Source organism: Rattus norvegicus, chromosome 16 (genome assembly GCF_036323735.1).
Source record: "Rattus norvegicus strain BN/NHsdMcwi chromosome 16, GRCr8, whole genome shotgun sequence".
Taxonomy (NCBI): Eukaryota; Metazoa; Chordata; class Mammalia; order Rodentia; family Muridae; genus Rattus; species Rattus norvegicus.
Genome location: NC_086034.1, coordinates 77,564,200 through 77,576,782, shown reverse-complemented (window position 1 = coordinate 77,576,782; position 12,583 = coordinate 77,564,200).

The following is a 12,583-nucleotide window of genomic DNA, read 5'->3' as shown; positions in this document are numbered from 1 at the left end:
TGAGTAGAAATCGGGGCTACAGGCTGCCCAGTAGAATCCCTGCCAAGGAATAAGAACACAGAAGTTAGGACTAGGAAAAGAAAAACCAAAAAACAAAAAACGATGTTCATGATTAGTGATGGGTGGGGAACATTAAATATTTCAATACATTTCTCAACATATATAGCCTTAAAACATCCCAGCACCCTCTCCACCCCAATTCCTAGGCGTATGGTTTGAAAAATAAATATATATCCCATATTTCATATGTTAAAAACAGTCCAATGTAGGCAAGGTGGAGAATCAGGACATGGGCTGTCTCTCTGGTCTGCCTTGTGTGCTGTATCCAGAGTGGAGGGGCCTGCCCCCCAGGTTTAGCATGCTATAAATGGAGATCACAGAAAGGTCAGCTGGAAGACACAACTGGGGATATTCTATCTGATTCTATTCTGTTCGATTGGCTGTGTGGCAAGGGTGTGTGGCTCATGTCCATACCCCCTGTGCCACCAGCCTCCCTTCTCTCTGCCTTTTTCTTTCTTTTTGCCACCTATCCAATTACTTTCCTCCCTTGGCAATTGTGCTACCTTTCACCAGCATGCAATGGCGGGAGGGGAGGGGCTTTCATTAGACTGTTGACACTTTGTCCCTAGACCTGGCTCAGGGGAGACTGTTGGGAGACAGATTTTTTTTTTCTGTGGAGACATAACATGGCAGACAAAAGCAATGGTTGTACCCATGTCCCCGGGAGGTGTTACAAGGAGCAGGGCTGACTCAAAGGCAGCTGCAACACCAGAAAGATCACCTGACATGGGCTTAGATTTCTCCAGCAGGGTCCACAGGGCATTAACCCAGAAAGGCTGGTATCCTCTTATCTTTCAAGATGACTGGGGAAATCTCACAGGATAAGGTAGATGGGTTGAGAGATTCTTCACAGTCTCAGGATTCCCCACACCCTTGGTAAGTCCCAGGTCCAGGCTGACATGGCTTGGTTAGATTGTTGGTGGCCTCTCTGGAGAATAATCTGGGCTTCCTGGTGTGAGAAGCCTTCCTCAGGACAGGTAGAAGTCCTTCCACACAGGGTGTGTCTATGCTCAGGACTAAAATGGGTCCTAGAAGGTGCTAGGAGCTGCCTGTGACTGCAAAGGGCACCCTTGTTTCCCAGAGGGCTTCTTGTAAGACTCTGAAGGTAGCTCATTCAGGCCTCCAAAGCAGGGTAAGTCTTCCTGCTGACCCCTCAGGCACAGGACTGCTCTTCTTTAAATCCTGCATCCCCACTGCTCCTGGGTATTCAGTTGGTGCTGAGACTTACCTGCCATTGGAAGAGGCAGGGGAAGAAGACTGTTGGCAAGAGAAGGTAGTGGATCCTTATGGTTCCCACAGGGTCTAGAGCAGAAAGGAGGAGAGACTTCCATGATGTGCAGGTTGACCGTGACAACCCAAGGCCCGACCGAGTGTGGCCTCATTTTTTTTTTTTTATTAACTTGAGTATTTCTTATATACATTTCGAGTGTTATTCCCTTTCCCGGTTTCCGGGCAAACATCCCCCTCCCCCCTCCCCTTCCTTATGGGTGTTCCCCTCCCAACCCTCCCCCCATTGCCGCCCTCCCCCCATAGACTAGTTCACTGGGGGTTCAGTCTTAGCAGGACCCAGGGCTTCCCCTTCCACTGGTGCTCTTACTAGGATATTCATTGCTACCTATGGGGTCAGAGTCCAGGGTCAGTCCATGTATAGTCTTTAGGTAGTGGCTTAGTCCCTGGAAGCTCTGGTTGCTTGGCATTGTTGTACTTTTGGGGTCTCGAGCACCTTCAAGCTCTTCCAGTTCTTTCTCTGATTCCTTCAATAGGGGACCTATTCTCAGTTCAGTGGTTTGCTGCTGGCATTCGCCTCTATATTTGCTGTATTCTGGCTGTGTCTCTCAGGAGCAATCTACATCCGGCTCCTGTCGGTCTGCACTTCTTTGCTTCATCCATCTTGTCTAATTGGGTGGCTGTATATGTATGGGCCACATGTGGGGCAGGCTCTGAATGGGTGTTCCTTAAGTCTCTGTTTTAATCTTTGCCTCTCCCTTCCCTGCCAAGGGTATTCTTTTTCCTCATTTAAAGAAGGAGTGAAGCATTCACATTTTGATCATCCGTCTTGAGTTTCATTTGTTCTAGGGATCTAGGGTAATTCAAGCATTTGGGCTAATAGCCACTTATCAATGAATGCATACCATGTATGTCTTTCTGTGATTGGGTTAGCTCACTCAGGATGATATTTTCCAGTTCCAACCATTTGCCTACGAATTTCATAAACTCGTTGTTTTTGATAGCTGAGTAATATTCCATTGTGTAGATGTACCACATTTTCTGTATCCATTCCTCTGTTGAAGGGCATCTGGGTTCTTTCCATTTTCTGGCTATTATAAATAAGGCTGTGATGAACATAGTGGAGCACGTGTCTCTTTTATATGTTGAGGCATCTTTTGGGTATATGCCCAAGAGAGGTATAGCTGGATCCTCAGGCAGTTCAATGTCCAATTTTCTGAGGAACCTCCAGACTGATTTCCAGAATGGTTTTACCAGTCTGCAATCCCACCAACAATGGAGGAGTGTTCCTCTTTCTCCACATCCTCGCCAGCATCTGCTGTCACCTGAGTTTTTGATCTTAGCCATTCTCACTGGTGTGAGGTGAAATCTCAGGGTTGTTTTGATTTGCATTTCCCTTATGACTAAAGATGTTGAACATTTCTTTAGGTGTTTCTCAGCCATTCGGCATTCCTCAGCTGTGAATTCTTTGTTCAGCTCTGAACCCCATTTTTTAATAGGGTTATTTGTTTCCCTGCGGTCTAACTTCTTGAGTTCTTTGTATATTTTGGATATAAGGCCTCTATCTGTTATAGGATTGGTAAAGATCTTTTCCCAATCTGTTGGTTGTCGTTTTGTCCTAACCACAGTGTCCTTTGCCTTACAGAAGCTTTGCAGTTTTATGAGATCCCATTTGTCGATTCTTGATCTTAGAGCATAAGCCATTGGTGTTTTGTTCAGGAAATTTTTTCCAGTGCCCATGTGTTCCAGATGCTTCCCTAGTTTTTCTTCTATTAGTTTGAGTGTGTCTGGTTTGATGTGGAGGTCCTTGATCCACTTGGACTTAAGCTTTGTACAGGGTGATAAGCATGGATCGATCTGCATTCTTCTACATGTTGCCCTCCAGTTGAACCAGCACCATTTGCTGAAAATGCTATCTTTTTTCCATTGGATGGTTTTGGCTCCTTTGTCAAAAATCAAGTGACCATAGGTGTGTGGGTTCATTTCTGGGTCTTCAATTCTATTCCATTGGTCTATCTGTCTGTCTCTGTACCAATACCATGCAGTTTTTATCACTATTGCTCTGTAATACTGCTTGAGTTCAGGGATAGTGATTCCCCCTGAAGTCCTTTTATTGTTGAGGATAGCTTTAGCTATCCTGGGTTTTTTGTTATTCCAGATGAATTTGCAAATTGTTCTGTCTAACTCTTTGAAGAATTGGATTGGTATTTTGATGGGGATTGCATTGAATCTGTAGATTGCTTTTGGTAAAATGGCCATTTTTACTATATTAATCCTGCCAATCCATGAGCATGGGAGATCTTTCCATCTTCTGAGGTCTTCTTCAATTTCTTTCCTCAGTGTCTTGAAGTTCTTATTGTACAGATCTTTTACTTGCTTGGTTAAAGTCACACCGAGGTACTTTATATTATTTGGGTCTATTATGAAGGGTGTCGTTTCCCTAATTTCTTTCTCGGCTTGTTTCTCTTTTGTATAGAGGAAGGCAACTGATTTATTTGAGTTAATTTTATACCCAGCCACTTTGCTGAAGTTGTTTATCAGCTTTAGTAGTTCTCTGGTGGAACTTTTGGGATCACTTAAATATACTATCATGTCATCTGCAAATAGTGATATTTTGACCTCTTCTTTTCCGATCTGTATCCCCTTGATCTCCTTTTGTTGTCTGATTGCTCTGGCTAGAACTTCAAGAACTATATTGAATAAGTAGGGAGAGAGTGGGCAGCCTTGTCTAGTCCCTGATTTTAGTGGGATTGCTTCAAGTTTCTCTCCATTTAGTTTAATGTTAGCAACTGGTTTGCTGTATATGGCTTTTACTATGTTTAGGTATGGGCCTTGAATTCCTATTCTTTCCAGGACTTTTATCATGAAGGGGTGTTGAATTTTGTCAAATGCTTTCTCAGCATCTAATGAAATGATCATGTGGTTCTGTTCTTTCAGTTTGTTTATATAATGGATAACGTTGATGGTTTTCCGTATATTAAACCATCCTTGCATGCCTGGGATGAAGCCTACTTGATCATGGTGGATGATTGTTTTGATGTGCTCTTGGATTCGGTTTGCCAGAATTTTATTGAGTATTTTTGCGTCGATATTCATAAGGGAAATTGGTCTGAAGTTCTCTTTCTTTGTTGTGTCTTTGTGTGGTTTAGGTATAAGAGTAATTGTGGCTTCGTAGAAGGAATTCGGTAGGGCTCCATCTGTTTCAATTTTGTGGAATAGTTTGGATAATATTGGTATGAGGTCTTCTATGAAGGTTTGATAGAATTCTGCACTAAACCCGTCTGGACCTGGGCTCTTTTTGGTTGGGAGACCTTTAATGACTGCTTCTATTTCCTTAGGAGTTATGGGGTTGTTTAACTGGTTTATCTGTTCCTGATTTAACTTCGATACCTGGTATCTGTCTAGGAAATTGTCCATTTCCTGAAGATTTTCAAATTTTGTTGAATATAGGTTTTTATAGTAAGATCTGATGATTTTTTGAATTTCCTCCGAATCTGTAGTTATGTCTCCCTTTTCATTTCTGATTTTGTTAATTTGGACACACTCTCTGTGTCCTCTCGTTAGTCTGGCTAAGGGTTTATCTATCTTGTTGATTTTCTCAAAGAACCAACTTTTGGTTCTGTTGATTCTTTCTATGGTCCTTTTTGTTTCTACTTGGTTGATTTCAGCTCTGAGTTTGATTATTTCCTGCCTTCTACTCCTCCTGGGTGTATTTGCTTCTTTTTGTTCTAGAGCTTTTAGGTGTGCTGTCAAGCTGCTGACATATGCTCTTTCCTGTTTCTTTCTGCAGGCACTCAGCGCTATGAGTTTTCCTCTTAGCACAGCTTTCATTGTGTCCCATAAGTTTGAGTATGTTGTATCTTCATTTTCATTAAATTCTAAAAAGTTTTTAATTTCTTTCTTTATTTCTTCCTTGACCAGGTTATCATTGAGTAGAGCATTGTTCAATTTCCAAGTATATGTGGGCATTCTTCCCTTATTGTTATTGAAGACCAGTTTTAGGCCGTGGTGGTCCGATAGCACGCATGGGATTATTTCTATCTTTCTGTACCTGTTGAGGCCCGTTTTTTGACCAATTATATGGTCAATTTTGGAGAAAGTACCATGAGGAGCTGAGAAGAAGGTATATCCTTTTGCTTTAGGATAGAATGTTCTATAAATATCCGTTAAGTCCATTTGGCTCATGACTTCTCTTAGTCTGTCTACATCACTGTTTAATTTCTGTTTCCATGATCTGTCCATTGATGAGAGTGGGGTGTTGAAATCTCCCACTATTATTGTGTGAGGTGCAATGTGTGTTTTGAGCTTTAGTAAGGTTTCTTTTACGTATGTAGGTGCCCTTGTATTTGGGGCATAGATATTTAGGATTGAGAGTTCATCTTGGTTGATTTTTCCTTTGATGAATATGAAGTGTCCTTCCTTATCTTTTTTGATGACTTTTAGTTGGAAATTGATTTTATTTGATATTAGAATGGCTACTCCAGCTTGCTTCTTCTGACCATTTGCTTGGAAAGTTGTTTTCCAGCCTTTCACTCTGAGGTAGTGTCTGTCTTTGTCTCTGAGGTGTGTTTCCTGTAGGCAGCAGAATGCAGGGTCCTCGTTGCGTATCCAGTTTGTTAATCTATGTCTTTTTATTGGGGAGTTGAGGCCATTGATATTGAGAGATATTAAGGAATAGTGATTATTGCTTCCCGTTATATTCATATTTGGATGTGAGGTTATGTTTGTGTGCTTTCATTCTCTTTGTTTTGTTGCCAAGACGATTAGTTTCTTGCTTCTTCTAGGGTATAGCTTGCCTCCTTATGTTGGGCTTTACCATTTATTATCCTTTGTAGTGCTGGATTTGTAGAAAGATATTGTGTAAATTTGGTTTTGTCATGGAATATCTTGGTTTCTCCATCAATGTTAATTGAGAGTTTTGCTGGATACAGTAACCTGGGCTGGCATTTGTGTTCTCTTAGGGTCTGTATGACATCAGTCCAGGATCTTCTGGCCTTCATAGTTTCTGGCGAGAAGTCTGGTGTGATTCTGATAGGTCTCCCTTTATATGTTACTTGACCTTTTTCCCTTACTGCTTTTAATATTCTTTCTTTATTTTGTGCGTTTGGTGTTTTGACAATTATGTGACGGGAGGTGTTTCTTTTCTGGTCCAATCTATTTGGAGTTCTGTAGGCTTCTTGTATGTCTATGGGTATCTCTTTTTTTAGGTTAGGGAAGTTTTCTTCTATGATTTTGTTGAAGATATTTACTGGTCCTTTGAGCTGGGAGTCTTCACTCTCTTCTATACCTATTATCCTTAGGTTTGATCTTCTCATTGAGTCCTGGATTTCCTGTATGTTTTGGACCAGTAGCTTTTTCCGCTTTACATTATCTTTGACAGTTGAGTCAATGATTTCTATGGAATCTTCTGCTCCTGAGATTCTCTCTTCCATCTCTTTTATTCTGTTGGTGAAGCTTGTATCTACGGCCCCTTGTCTCTTCTTTTGGTTTTCTATATCCAGGGTTGTTTCCATGTGTTCTTTCTTGATTGCTTCTATTTCCATTTTTAATTCCTTCAACTGTTTGATTGTGTTTTCCTGGAATTCTTTCAGGGATTTTTGCGATTCCTCTCTGTAGGCTTTTACTTGTTTATTAATGTTTTCCTGTGCTTCCCTAAGTGTGTTCATGTCTTTCTTGAAGTCCTCCAGCATCATGATCAAATATGATTTTGAAACTAGATCTTGCTTTTCTGGTGTGTTTGGATATTCCATGTTTGTTTTGGTGGGAGAATTGGGCTCCGATGATGGCATGTAGTCTTGGTTTCTGTTGCTTGGGTTCCTGCGCTTGCCTCTCGCCATCAGATTATCTCTAGTGTTACTTTGTTCTGCTATTTCTGACAGTGGCTAGACTGTCCTATAAGCCTGTGTGTCAGGAGTGCTGTAGACCTGTTTTCCTCTCTTTCCGTCAGTTATGGGGACAGAGTGTTCTGCTTTCGGGCGTGTAGTTTTTCCTCTCTACAGGTCTTCAGCTGTTCCTGTGGGCCTGTGTCTTGAGTTCACCAGGCAGCTTTCTTGCAGCAGAAAATTTGGTCTTACCTGTGGTCCCGAGGCTCAGGTTTGCTCGTGGGGTGCTGCCCAGGGGCTCTCTGCAGCGGCAGCAACCAGGAAGACCTGTGCCGCCCCTTCCGGGAGCTTCAGTGCACCAGGGTTCCAGATGGTCTTTGGCTTTTTCCTCTGGTGTCCGAGATGTGTGTGCAGGGAGCAGTCTCTTCTGGTTTCCCAGGCTTGTCTGCCTCTCTGAAGGTTTAGCTCTCCCTCCCACGGGATTTGGGTGCAGAGAACTGTTTATCCGGTCTGTTTCCTTCAGGGTCCGGCGGTGTCTCTGGCAGGGGTCCTGCCGCTCCCCCACGGGAGCCCAGAGGCCTTATACAGTTTCCTCTTGGGCCAGGGATGTGGGCAGGGGTGAGCAGTGTTGGTGGTCTCTTCCGCTCTGCAGCCTCAGGAGTGCCCACCTGACCAGGCGGTTGGGTCTCTCTCTCACCGGGTCTGGGAGCAGAGAGCTGCTGCCGAGTGTGGCCTCATTTAATGGGATAGGATTTTCTATGCTCATGGATACCCATAAGGGAGGAGCTGCAGCCCAGAGTAAGGCCTCGACACTCAGGCCTCCTGCTGTTTGTCCAGAGGCTTCTGCAATTCTGTGAGAATGTATTTCTGGATGTGATTTGATTCATCTCTCATCTTCAGAACCCTGGGTCAGGGCCTGCTGTCAGGCAGCCCCAAGCAGGACTCAGAGAGTTAGGGAGAGGGAGCCTGGCAGTCCAAGCACGCGTGACTTATGATGCCAGCAGAGATCTTAACCAACAGAATAAGGGCAGATATTCCAGAGATGGGAAAGGGTTCCTTGTGTCCTCTATGTCTAGGTGGACATTGAGTATCTGGTCCTAACTCACTTGGTTTGGAAGGGCTTGCCTGCTGTAGTGTGTGTGTGTGTGTATGTGTGTGTGTGTGTGTGTGTGTGTGTGTGTGTGTGAGAGAGAGAGAGAGAGAGAGAGAGAGAGAGAGAGAGAGAGAGAGAGAGAGAGAGAGATATCTCACTGGGTATGAATGTGGCCTTTCTGTGAGAAGACCTTCCTTCCTGTGAGCTAGGAACACTTTCGTCACAGGTGTGTTCTTTATGTGCAAATAAATAAAACTCGGGAAGTGGGAAATGGAAGATTCCAGAATCTGCCGGCAAGTAAGCCATGGATGACAGGCTCTTACCATGTGTCTCCGGGGACAGCTCACAGATTCGGAGGGTTGCCACTTTAAGCCATTGAGCTAGGATGTGCTCTCCTGATGTTCCTTCATATCTAGGACTGTCAGTCATTTTCCTAGAATTGTCAGTCGTTCTCCCGGGCCTTTGCACCCCTGGCTTTGACAGATGCCTCAGCTTCTGCGAGAGCTTACCTGGGTGATCTGGGGGAAGAGTAGCTGAACAGCAGAATCAGAAAGTAGTGGATCTTTATCATTTCAGCTGTGTCTAGAATGCAGATCTCGAGATGCCAATCGCGCAGTGGTGTCCCAAAGCCCTGCTGTGGCTGTGTTTATATGGGCCAGGAATGCACATCTCTATAGCTGTGCATGATATTGCAATCCAGAGTGAGGTTCCAATAAGCACCCCTCTGTCCCCTGATGAGTCTCCAATTTTGTGGGCAACATGGCTTTGCGGTTAAGTTTTGCCTTTATCCTGGACACTCCAAGTCAGTGTCTCCTTCCAGACCTGTTATGGTTCTCAGTCTGGGTGTAATTCTGGTAAGGATTCCCACATCAGGGCCCCTCCCACTCCAGGGGAAAGAAGGCTCAGCAATAAGCCAGTTTCTGTGTGCGTTCAGACTGGTGCTGCACGGTGCTGTATAACTTTCTTCCAGTAGGGGTCCCAGCAGCTCCATTCTTGCAAACTTGTAATCCTAGGGTGGCTTCAGCTCAGAACGCTAACACCCAGCCTGGCCAGCAGAGGGCAGCAGTGCATTCCACTCAGAACTGTAGCTATAGTTTGTGTAAATCACCAACGGTCCATGAAGATTCCGTTTACCGCCCCCTGCCCGCCCTCACTTGAAAGTAATATTTGAAATCTGCCGTTTGAGACGTCCATCGTGTATGCTGTGTATTTTCACCTATCCACTCCTGTTCTCTTTAACGTCCCTTGGATGCTCCTTTCCATGCTCATCCCAAATACATGCATTTAAAAAATGTGTAAAATAACCCATTGAGAGGAATATGCACATGGGTGTTGGGATATACTAATGGTATATCCCCCAAAGAGAAACAACGTCCTCTCTCAGCAACCATCAAATACCCAACAGCTCCTCATTAGGACTCAGCCCCAGGGTCTTTCCTTCCAAGCTCAAGTGTTTCCTGGGGCAATCTTGTTCAGGTCTCGTGCAGGTAACAATAACTACGGTGGGCTCACGAGTACCATGACCCCGTCATGTCTGGAGCACAGCATTCCTTAGCACCGTCCCCAATTCTTTGGCTTCTACGGTCTTTCTGCCCTCTCTTCCACAATAATCTTCCAACTTTTCTTTTCCTTCCTTCCTTCCTTTTTTTTGTAAAAGTTTTTTCCTTTGATATATTCACAGTTGCCCATTTTTGAGATATATATATAAAATATATACATATATTATATATATAATATATACATATATATTATATATATAATATATACATATTATATATATAATATATACATATATATTATATATAATATACATATATTATATATATAATATATATGTATATATTATATATATAATATATACATATATATTATATATAATATATACATATATATTATATATATATATGTTTGGTGTTGTTTGTGCTTTTGAGTTTAAGACAATGGGTTTCATTTTCTGTAAGCAGAAACACCTTTTCCTGTTTGCCTGTAGTCTAACACGTTGAGATTTATCTTCCAGTATTTAACCCAACTTGATTTTGTGTTAACGTAAGACTCCAGATGAAGGGCTCAGAGTCTGAAACCCAGTCTCCGGAACTCATCCTGTGATTGGCTGAATCATGACGTAAAGTTTTGACTCTAGTAACATAAGGGTACTGACTAGGAATTAGAAGGGTTCTAATATATGGCTGATGGGCAGGGGAACTGTGGGTACCTTATAAAGAGCCCAATGAAGCTTACATACACCTTCTGAGAGTGTCTGAACATTTGAAATATTTAGGGGACATTGATTTCTCAAGTTTCTGCCAGGAGAATCAGCATAGTACACCCACCCATCTGAAGATGTGAACTCTCTTTGCCTGAGGAGATGCTGATCACCATTCTGTGGCAGGTGCCAGGCAGGCTTTGAGTCTCCTGATGACATTCTTACCAGATACCTCTCGATATTGGACTCCCAGACGTCTCCTCAACGTGAGACACACAGTGTGACCAACTGAGAGGTAAAGAGTCCTCTAAAGCGCTGATTCAATTTCCTAGCGAGTAGAAAGTAAAGTGGGAGCAGTGTGTGGCAGTGGTTTTAATGCGCATGTGGCAATGGAAACAAAGCAAGAATCCCAGTTAGAGCAGGCCATAATTAACAATATCGGCCTGGCTCCCACCCGCTCTCCTTTCGATGTCGTGTCTCAGTGAGGTAGACGTTGCAGTTCCGTGCTTAGTCGTTTGGATGACTCATGGCCTGCAGGCTCCATGTGTCCACTATTGCGAGTGAAAATTCATCTCCCTTGGTCAGTCCAAGGCTTGTTGAATTGCCCGCCATATCACGTGACAGCGTCTTCCCTCAGCGGTCATTTATCCTTCCTCTTCACTGAGCGGCAGTGTTGACCAACTGGCCTCCTTACTCCAAACGCGTCAAAATAACTGCACTCTTTAGAACAGAATCGAAATTCACAAAGAACTCATTTTAGCCACAGGAAGGCATGTTTCAAGGAACGATCGGCTTTATTCAGAGGGTGATTGTGAGTGCTCTACACGGCCTTTTGTGCCTTTCAGATTATTCGCAGAACCGACTCGTTCCTCTAAGACAGGTGCTAGTTTGCTTTTGAAATGCATAGCGTGGGTTGGGGTAGTAACATTTTCCTCCGATATTCTGCCAATCTTTATGAAGGGATACAAAGGCCACCTGAGCCAGTGTTCAGAGATGATGGGAGTTCGAGGCTGATGAGTAGCCAGCGCTACCCCAAGGCGTGATTGTGGCCATGTTTATAGGCATCAGGATAGCATGCCTCCAAAGATTAGTGGGTCTTTGGTGATATTGGAATCCAGTGTATATCCCCAATGATCAAAATTCCTGTCAGTTGCCGTGAGTTGTTTACAGTCTTGTGGGCACTGTGTCTTTATTTGAATATGGATGGATTTTGTGTCATTTTGAGTACCCTGAGTCGGTATCTCATGCCCGGCTTACTGTGTTCTCAAGGTTAGGTAGTACGGAAAGGTTTCAGGCAATGAAGCTCATCATATGCTCCCCTCTGTTAAAAATGACTATGATTGTGTAAATAGCATTTTAGGTTATCAGTATCAAGCACTAATTCCTGCTTATGGTAGACAAACAGGAGAGGCTGTGTAAAGGGCATTAACAGCCCCCCCAGAGTCATCAAGAGATCATAACAACTACCTGAGCCAGTTGCCAGGAATAAGGGTTCAGCTTGTGCCATAGGACTGGTTCAATGAGGAGTCTGGCTTCTCATGCAGTTCCCAGTGCATGAGAAAGCAGAACAGACACAACAGCGAATCTCACTCTGTCCCGAGGCATGGACCTTTCAGATCTTTTGATACAGTCATTGTACCAGCAGGAGAGGGGGGAGAGAGAGAGGGAAAGAGAGAGAGAGAAGGAGAAAGGGAGAAAGAGAGGGAGAGAGAATGAGAACACAGAAAGAGAAAAGGATGAGAAAATTTAGAGTTTAAATAGATGGGTGGAAATAGAGACATGAGCTGTAAAAAGACGGACATCCATAACTGTGGAGAGACAGACTCACTGAGACAAGAATGAAGCGGACATACAAGAGCAAAGATTGAGCTTCCTTCCTTCCTTCCTTCCTTCCTTCCTTCCTTCCTTCCTTCCTTCCTTTCTTTTTATTTCTCTCTTTCTGTCTCCCTCCCTTCTTCCTTCGTTCCTTTGTTCGTTCCTTCCTTCCTCTTTCTTATGTGTATGAGATATACATAATTGTAGTGTGCATGTGCCATATCACAGACCCCTTTTGGACATGGGTCTTCTCCTTCCACTGTAAGTTCCACAGATCTAAGTCAGGCTGTCTGGCTTGCACAGCGAGTGCTTTTACCTGTCAGTTTATCCCGCAGGCTCTGTCCTTTAAGCAGCAACAACAAC